This window comes from Rhinoraja longicauda, chromosome 5 (assembly GCF_053455715.1).
Source record: "Rhinoraja longicauda isolate Sanriku21f chromosome 5, sRhiLon1.1, whole genome shotgun sequence".
NCBI classification, from domain to species: Eukaryota; Metazoa; Chordata; class Chondrichthyes; order Rajiformes; family Arhynchobatidae; genus Rhinoraja; species Rhinoraja longicauda.
In genome coordinates, this window is record NC_135957.1 from 53366495 (window position 1) to 53375027 (window position 8533).

Genomic DNA, 8533 nt, shown 5'->3' on the forward strand with positions numbered 1-8533 from the left:
ATGTTTAGCTCGGAAGGTTGAGCTCAACTGCGAGGATGTTTTTAACTTTCTTGTAAATATTCTAAAATCAATTTGAGAGGTTGTTGAGCAAATGCAAAAACGCAGTCAAAGAATCTTTCACAGGATATGTTACAAAGGAACTGGTTCAAGGATCTGACTAGTAGAACAGAAAATGGCTCACTCGTCGCTTAGTTACAAATCAGATTTATTGGCAAGAGAGAGAACAAAAACAATACTTGTCTTGGTATGCGCGGGGTCCGTTTTACAGCAGCACACCTCTATCTCTGCCTGCCTCCGTCTGTGGGGCTAATCGCGACTCAGCCGTCAGTGAACCCCTCTCGTACATGAACTACCTTATGGCTTACCGGCGCCTGCCTTTATACAAGCAGAAATCAACCGTTGAAATAACCGCCGGTAAGTCCTTGCCAATAGCTCTGCTCCCAAATTCAAACTGCACCCAATGGCAGGGGACTGCATTCGAGCAAGGCCTCCCCCCTTTGGAAACAAAGTTCTACCGGCCGCAGACTGGCGTGCAGAGGTAACACACACAGCGCTACAGACTTGGGGCGGAAAGGTTTAAACAGAGCGCCATTGGCTTAGCTCGTGGAGGTTTAAACAAAGCGCTGTCGGCTGCAGTGCTATGGGCTTTAAATATAGTGCTACTGGCCACAGCGCTATGGGCTTTAAACAGTGCTTATGGGTCATTGACTGTTTGGGCTAAATTCTCATATAACATTCCACCCCTCGAACAGTCTGGTTATCGTCACATCCGGCCTGCAGGCGTTACCTCGTTCCATCTGGCCCACAGGCTTTAGTAAAGTCCACATGGTCGTGATGCCAATCCACACATACAACGTCGTAATATTATGGCCAACAAGATTGTTCCAATGGTCAGTCCCCAGTGCACCACTATTGTCCACCAGCCTCCAAACATCCCGAAAGCCCACCATCCTCCCGAGGGATTGTATTGTTCTTTGACCCACGGTTTCCTGGATGTGGACAGCGAGGTTGATGTTCTCTTTTACTCCACTCAGGGTCAAACCAGTCACCAAGTCTGTATAACCACACATGGTATAAATTAACTTGTTTTGACAGAGGTCCCAAACCTTAAAGTCATCATCAATACCACCAGAGAAAATCTGATCGCTTGTGATATTAAACATTGCTGCTAGTACTTGGTATGTGTTTTGAAACGTATGGATTGCAGCCTTCTGAATGTTCCTTTGCTTCACTGTTCCGTCGTTGCTTCCTGTCCAGACCAACTGTGGTCCCCATAGGGCGGGATAACATGAATTCACAAAGGATGTGTGACCTTTAAGTCTCTTGATTTTTCACCTGCTTCACTGTCCCACACTGCTACAGTTCTGTCTGTTGATGCTGGAAAAAGCATGCTGCTATCTGTGTTATAATGCAATTCCATCACAGCTCCACTGTGACCTTTCAATGTAGCATAATTATCGCAGTCGACTTATACATTCCAAAACAATACGAGTCAATCAAATCCTACAGATGCCAGTGTTAATCCATTCAGGTGAAATTTACAACAATAAACTTCTCTCTCATGACCCATTAAAAGCATTAGAGGAGCTTGAAGAGTCGAGGTTCTTGGTGCCGCCTGCAGCACGACCTGCTGCGGGCCACCCTGCACCAAGGGAAGCAGCTTGTTGCGGGGACACTTGGCCTGCACCAGCGCCATCTCGTTTGCTATTTCTTTTTACAAAACATTTTCTATTCGATTTATTCGTCAGATCCTGACGACTACGCCAATTGTTACAAGGGAACAAGTTCAAGGATCTGACTAGTAGAACAGAAAAAGGCTCACTCGTCTGTTTAGTTACAAATCAGATGTATTGGCAAGAGAGAAAACAAAAACAATACTTGTCTTGGTATCCCCAGGTTCCGTTTTACAGCAGCACATCCCTTTCTCTCCCTGCCTCCGTCCATGGCACTGATCGCAACTCACCCCATCGGTGAACCCCTCTCGCACCTTATGGCTTACCGACACCTGTCTTTATACAAGCAGAAATTGTCGTACTATCGTGTACCGTTTTGGCTCCAGTTCAGAAACAAACAAACGAGTTTTAGTATATAGACTAGACCAAGTGGACCTGTTGGGCCCAAACCTCTCCTGCGTTGGTGCAGCACCCTCTCCTCCCCAACTCCCATCTCCCCCCTCCCCTTCTTCCCCTCCCCCTCCCCTCCCTCCTCCTCCCCTCCCTCCTCCTCCCTCCCCCCTCCCTCCACCCCCTTCCCCCTCCCTTCCCCCCACTCCATCCCCCTCAACCCCTCTTATCCTCCCCCCTTCCCTCCCTAGGAGATAGATTTAAACTTTAAAATGGGAATAACTTAAAAAATATAACACCGATTTCAATGAAACTTCTTCCATTAGCACCAAAGGAATGACGGTGAGTAAGGTGGGCCTAAAATTGTTGCACTATCGTGTACCGTTTTGGCTGTAGTTTAGGAACAAACAAACAAATGAGAGTTTTAGTATATAGATGACTGAAAATATTAATAGGTAGACTAAAGCTACAATTCTTTCTGATGGATGATTTCTTTTGTTGGGCAGTAAATGATAGGAACAGTTAAAAAATAAATAAACCAAACTGTGAGAAAACCTGATAGCATGCTTTCTATGTGTAGGAAAGAACTGCAGATGCTGGTTTAAATCGAAGGTGGACACAAAATGTCTCTAACTTCAAATAGCCTCTCTCCATCCCCTCCCCCTTCCAAGTTCTCCCACTAGTCTTACTGTCTCCCACTACATTCTATCTCTGTCCCGCCCACTCCCCTGATATCAGTCTGAAGAAGGGTCTCGACCCGAAATGTCACCCATTCCTTCTCTCCAGAGATGCTGCCTGTCAAGCTGAGTTACTCCAGCATTTTGTGTCTAGCATGCTTTCTATGGTGCATTTGTAGAAGTTTGTAAGTCATTGGAGACATGTCAAATTTTGTCAGTCTACTGTGGAAATAGAGGTGTCGGTGTGCCTTCTTATAATATGCACTGTAATAGTTTTGTGGGTGAACTGCTCAGGGCTGCAGTTGTTACCACTTTGACCAATTCAAAAGAAAAGTGGATAAATTCCTCATTTAGTAAAGAAATACAAAGACCATACACATTTTGGAGTCATAGGGTGATACAGCATAGAAACAGGCCCTTCAGCCCAACTTGCCCACACTAGCCAACACTAGTCCCACCCGTCTGCATTTGGTCCATATCCAAACCATGTCCTATCCATGAACCTGTCTGTTTCTTAAACGTTGGGATAATACCGGCCTCAACTACCTCCTCTGGCAGCTTGTTCCATACATCCTCCACCCTCTGTGTGAAAAATGTTACCCCTCAGATTCCTATTAAATCGTTTCCCCTTCACCTTAAACCTATGTCCTCCGGCCCTCAGTTCACCTACTCTGGGCAAGAGACTCTGTGCATCTCCCCGATCTATTCCTTTCATGATTTTATACACCTCGAAGATCACCCCTCATTCTCCTGCACTCCAAAGAATAGTCCCAGCCTACTCAACCTCTCCCGATAGCTCAGAGACTCTAGTCCTGGCAACAACCTCATAAATCTTCTGTATACCCATTCCAGTTTGACATCTTTCCTATAACATGGTTCCCAGAATTGAACACAATACTCTAAATGTGGCCTCACCAACGTCTTATGTAACTGCAATATGACCTCCCAACTTCTACATTCAATGACTGATGAAGGCCAATGTGCCAAAAGCCTTTTTGACCACCCTATCTACCTGCGACTCTACCTTCAAGGAACCATGCACTTGCACTCTTAGATCCCTCTGCTCTACAATGCTCGCCAGAGCCCTGCTATTCACTGTGTAGGCCTTACCCATGTTAGACTTCCCAAAATGCAATACCTAACATTTCTCTGTAGCAAATTCCAACAACCATTCCTCAGCCCACTGGGCCAGGAAAAAACATTTTTGAAAAAAATGTTTCTTAAATGTCAGATCCTATCCTGAATCGACTACGATGGGACCTCAATGAGTTGCGTGGATAGGCCAGAAAGAGAAATACCATGAGATTCCTCTGGATGGTTTAACAGAGGTGTAAAAGTTTTTTTTAATGTTTCCAAATGTCTTTAAATAACTAAATGTGGTGACATTTTTAATTGGCTGGTTTATTTTCTCAGCTGTGTGTAAATAAACAATGGGGAATAATTTCCTTGCGTTCTTTTGAGAGAGAAACAACTCCAAACTTTATAAAACTGCACTCTGGCACCTTTTTAAAAACCCAGTTAATTATCAGCTTTCAATTACTGCATTAATTAAAATAAAACCAACTTATGTAATTGGTATATGTTTAGATTTCATTCAAATTGTGCCAACCATGAAAGAATAAAATATTCATTGAAATTCACAGAGAAAATCGCAGATTCATGAGTGACACACACTGAAAATGTCAGTGGTTTTAAACACAATCGTACTTTCTTTGAATTTATGTCAGAGTTTTTGATACCAATTAGCATGCCTTCATCTTAATGAAAGGATGAAAGGATCAGGAAATAAAATTCTGTCCCATGGCAATCTCTTTAGATGTTTGGTTGATCAATCTTTAATGCTCCCTGGATCAAGGCTGCATCTAAGTTGTTTGTGAAAAACAGTGCTGCCTGTGTTTTAATACTAAGCATTCAACTAAGATTGCATAATATTCCTGCCATGAAATGAATTAAAGATGGAAGAACATGGCAATATTTTCATCCAAGATGCTGAAAACTTATGACAGCCAAATTTAGCACCCATGATTTATGGGTGCTGAAACTGGTTTATTTACCCATAAATGTAAATAAAATAGCATGGAATTTCTTAAGGGAAGTCACAGGCCGCAGTCCCCAGATATGAAAGTCTTACTAAGTCAGATGATCGCAATGTGGCTAAATGACATCCAAGCAAACAACTGAGTCACATGGACTGGTATAATAAGGGTTTTCTGTGAAATGTTCCAGAAATCTTGACAACATTCCTGAACATCTCAGAATTAACAAAATGTAGTGGCACAATTAAATACATCAAATAAAACGTAAGTAATTAAATAAACACATTTACCACATTCTCTCTTCCCTGTACCTGTTTGATCGTTCGAAGAAATGGGGTTACAGAATCTGCTTCAGGTTCACATTCTAAGAGATGTTCTAGTGTAAAAGCTGGGAATTTCAACAACCCTTCCCCTCCCCCCCACTCCTTCCCCCTCAACCTCCCTTATCCTTCCTGCCCCACCTTCCTCCACCCTCTCCCCTCCCTCCCTGGAGATAGATTTAAACTTTAAAATGTGAATAACTTAAAAAATATAACACCGATTTCAATGAAACTTCTTCCATTAGCACCAAAGGGACGATGGTGAGTAAGGTGGGCCTAAAATTATCGCGCTATCGTGTACCGTTTTGGCAGTAGTTCAGGAACAAACAAACAAGAGTTTTAGTATACAGATTTTCTGGATTCCAAAGCTACATGTAACATCGCCACCGTCAAACATCCTCGCAATCCTCACAATATGAAATACCAACCCTAAATTATTGCATCAAGATGACTACTTATTAATGACATGAATATCACATTTGTTCTATGGAATTCATTTCTTAATATTACGACAAATCATCATATTCTTTGTTGGGGCTAATGTTAGAACATTGCCAATTGTGCAGCATTTTGCAAGAAAATTAACCTCATTGTTTTGCTGTAATGGCTAGATTTTTTTGGGACAGATTATCAGTATATGGAGTCTTGATTCGGACCTTTTTGAGTTTTTCCCAGTTGAGGAGCTCTTGGTATAATGGCTGTGCTCTTATAATATTCCAATAGGCTCCCACTGGCAGAGCTAGGATTGTTGAAATTCATCATCAACCCTATCGTTGCATCTTTTGACGACCAGAATAGTGAAGACATGGCAATTTCCATTAAAACAGTTTGTATTCCTGCTCGTGATGAATGGAACCGCTGATTCACTACTTCTTGCGTTAAGAATGTTTGTGCATTTCCCTGCCTTCATTTAGTAAATAATCAATAGAATTCCCACTCGCAATTGGACTCATTGTTCCATTTCTTCTTCCAAGAGCTTCTCCATTAATTATTTTTTACTTTTGCCATGTTTTATTTATTGTCACTCACAATCTATTTTGATAGATCACTGCACAGATTCATGATGTGTCAGTATTATCGTTAACATCCCTACACCATTTTCAATTTGCACTTCCAATAATTTGTGACATACTTATGGTGTAATCTATAAACAAAATATTCCTGTTCTGAGCATTACTCACCTTGAGATGAGTCATTCCAAAATTTTTTCCCCCAGTAAGAGACCTGAAAGACCTTGGCCGCTTCTTCCAAATTCTGTCCGTCAAATGCAATAAGCACGTACATGAACAAGCGCTTATATCTTCAGAGGAACCATCCAGCTCTCCCACCCTTCCCACAATCTACTGCCAGATTTTGTCATAGATACTAGTTTCTGCACTACGCTGGTATCTATGATGTCACACATGACGAAGAATTTAGCTTCAGAGTTTGTGCATTTTTAATCATTTGAGTCTGAAAACATAACACGGTGCAAAATGGATGAAAAACAACAGGGGCTCTGTGGTGGTTGACGCAATCATAACATTAAAGTGAACAAAGAGCGTTCATACACTTTTTTAATTTTCCCTTAAAAGTAAATCTGTTAGGAACACGAGTGATCTGATAACTGAAAGACCTTGTACAGAAAATAAATCACATAATAGAATATTATTTAACAGCGACTGAAAAACACCTTGTCAAAGAGTGCTCCAAACAATAACAAAAACACCCCAAATCAAACTGTTTTTTTTAAGAACACAAAAAAAATCTGCTATGAAGATAAGGAACAATTGCAGAAAAAAATCTTTTAAAGGAGCTACTTGTCAAAATCTTGCCACTAAAAATTTCCTGTGATGGAAACAGGAATCTCTGAACAACGAGGATGGGAATCATTGAATGAAAGAACTTCCGTCACCTACAACGGGACCCCACTACTGGCCACATCTTCCCATCCCCTTCCCTTTCTGCGTTCTGCAGACTGTTCCCTCAGTAACTCCCTGGTCCACTCGTCCCTTCCTACCCAAACCACCCCATCCCCGGGAACTTTCCCCTGCAACCGCAGGAGATGCAACACCTCCCCTCTCAACTCCATCCAAGGACCCAAACAGTCTTTCCAGGTGAGACAGAGGTTCACCTGCACCTCCTCCAACCTCATCTATTGTATCCGCTGCTCTAGATGTCAACTTCTTTACATCGACGAAACCAAACGCAGGCTCGGCGATCGTTTCACTCAACACCTTCGCTCAGTCCGCCTTAACCAACCTGATCTCCCAGTGGCTGAGCACTTCAACTCCCCCTCCCACTCCCAGTCTGACCTTTCTGTCATGGGCCTCCTCCAGTGCCATAGTGAGGCCCACCGGAAATTGGAGGAACAGCACCTCATATTTCGCATGGGCAGCTTGCAGCCCAGCGGTATGAACATTGACTTCTCCAACTTTAGATAGTTCCTCTGTCCCTCTCTTCCCCTCCCCCTTCCCAGTTCTCCCACTGTCTTCCTGTCTCCACCTATATCCTTCCTTTGTCCCTTCCCCGACATCAGTCTGAAGAAGGGTCTCGACCCAAAACGTCACCCATTCCTTCTCTCCTGAGATGCTGCCTGACCTGCTGAGTTACTCCAGCATTTTGTGAAATAAATACCTTCGATTTGTACCAGCATCTGCAGTTATTTTCTTACACAATGAAAGAACTACTCTCATTTTTCATGCAGGCCAGCAAAGCTTTAGGAATGATTCCTAGTTTTTGCTTCATAAGCTGATCTGTGGCAGGTCACTGCCAAGGGTGATACAATTGGTCCCCTTGCCCTCAATGACAAAGTAAAGAAAAGCATCAGGCATCTTTCCTGATCAGTGTACAATGACTTTTGTTGATTGGATGGATTTCATGAGGAATAAACAAATTATAAAAATTGCAGATGCTGCATGTGTTTGTGGAGATGATCGGGTAATAGAGTCAGCTTGCAGATGCAGCACATCATGATAGGTTGCTGCAGAGTGCTTCAGTGCAATTATGTGAAAGACATATCGTTGTATTACCTCTGGGGAATCTGCATGAAGAACATGTGAACATTAACTCTGTTAGATGTGGCCTGACCTGCTGAGCATTTCCAGCATTTACGATTTTTATTTTAGACTAGACCAAGTGGACCCGTTGGGCCCAAACCTCTCCTGCATTGGTGCAGCACCCTCTCCTCCCCCCTCCCCTCCCCCCACCCCTCCCCTCCCCCCTCCCCCCTCCCCCCACCCCTCCCCTCCCCCCTCTACTCCAACCCCCCGTATCCCCCCCCTCTCCCTCCCCTCCCCCCTCCCTCCCTAGGAGATAGATTTAAACTTTAAAATGTGAATAACTTTAAAAATATAACACCGATTTCAGTGAAACGTATTCCATTAGTACCAAAGGAACGACGGTGAGTAAGGTGGGCCTAAAATTGTTGTGCTATTGTGTACCATTTTGGCTGTAGT

The 8533-nt window shown here is 43.1% G+C and overlaps 1 pseudogene; it reads right to left on the minus strand.

Moving 5' to 3' along the window:
• Nucleotides 1-725: 725 nt before the first annotated feature.
• LOC144593921 (U5 small nuclear ribonucleoprotein 40 kDa protein pseudogene) lies at nucleotides 726-1696 on the minus strand (annotated as a pseudogene).
• Nucleotides 1697-8533: the final 6837 nt, after the last annotated feature.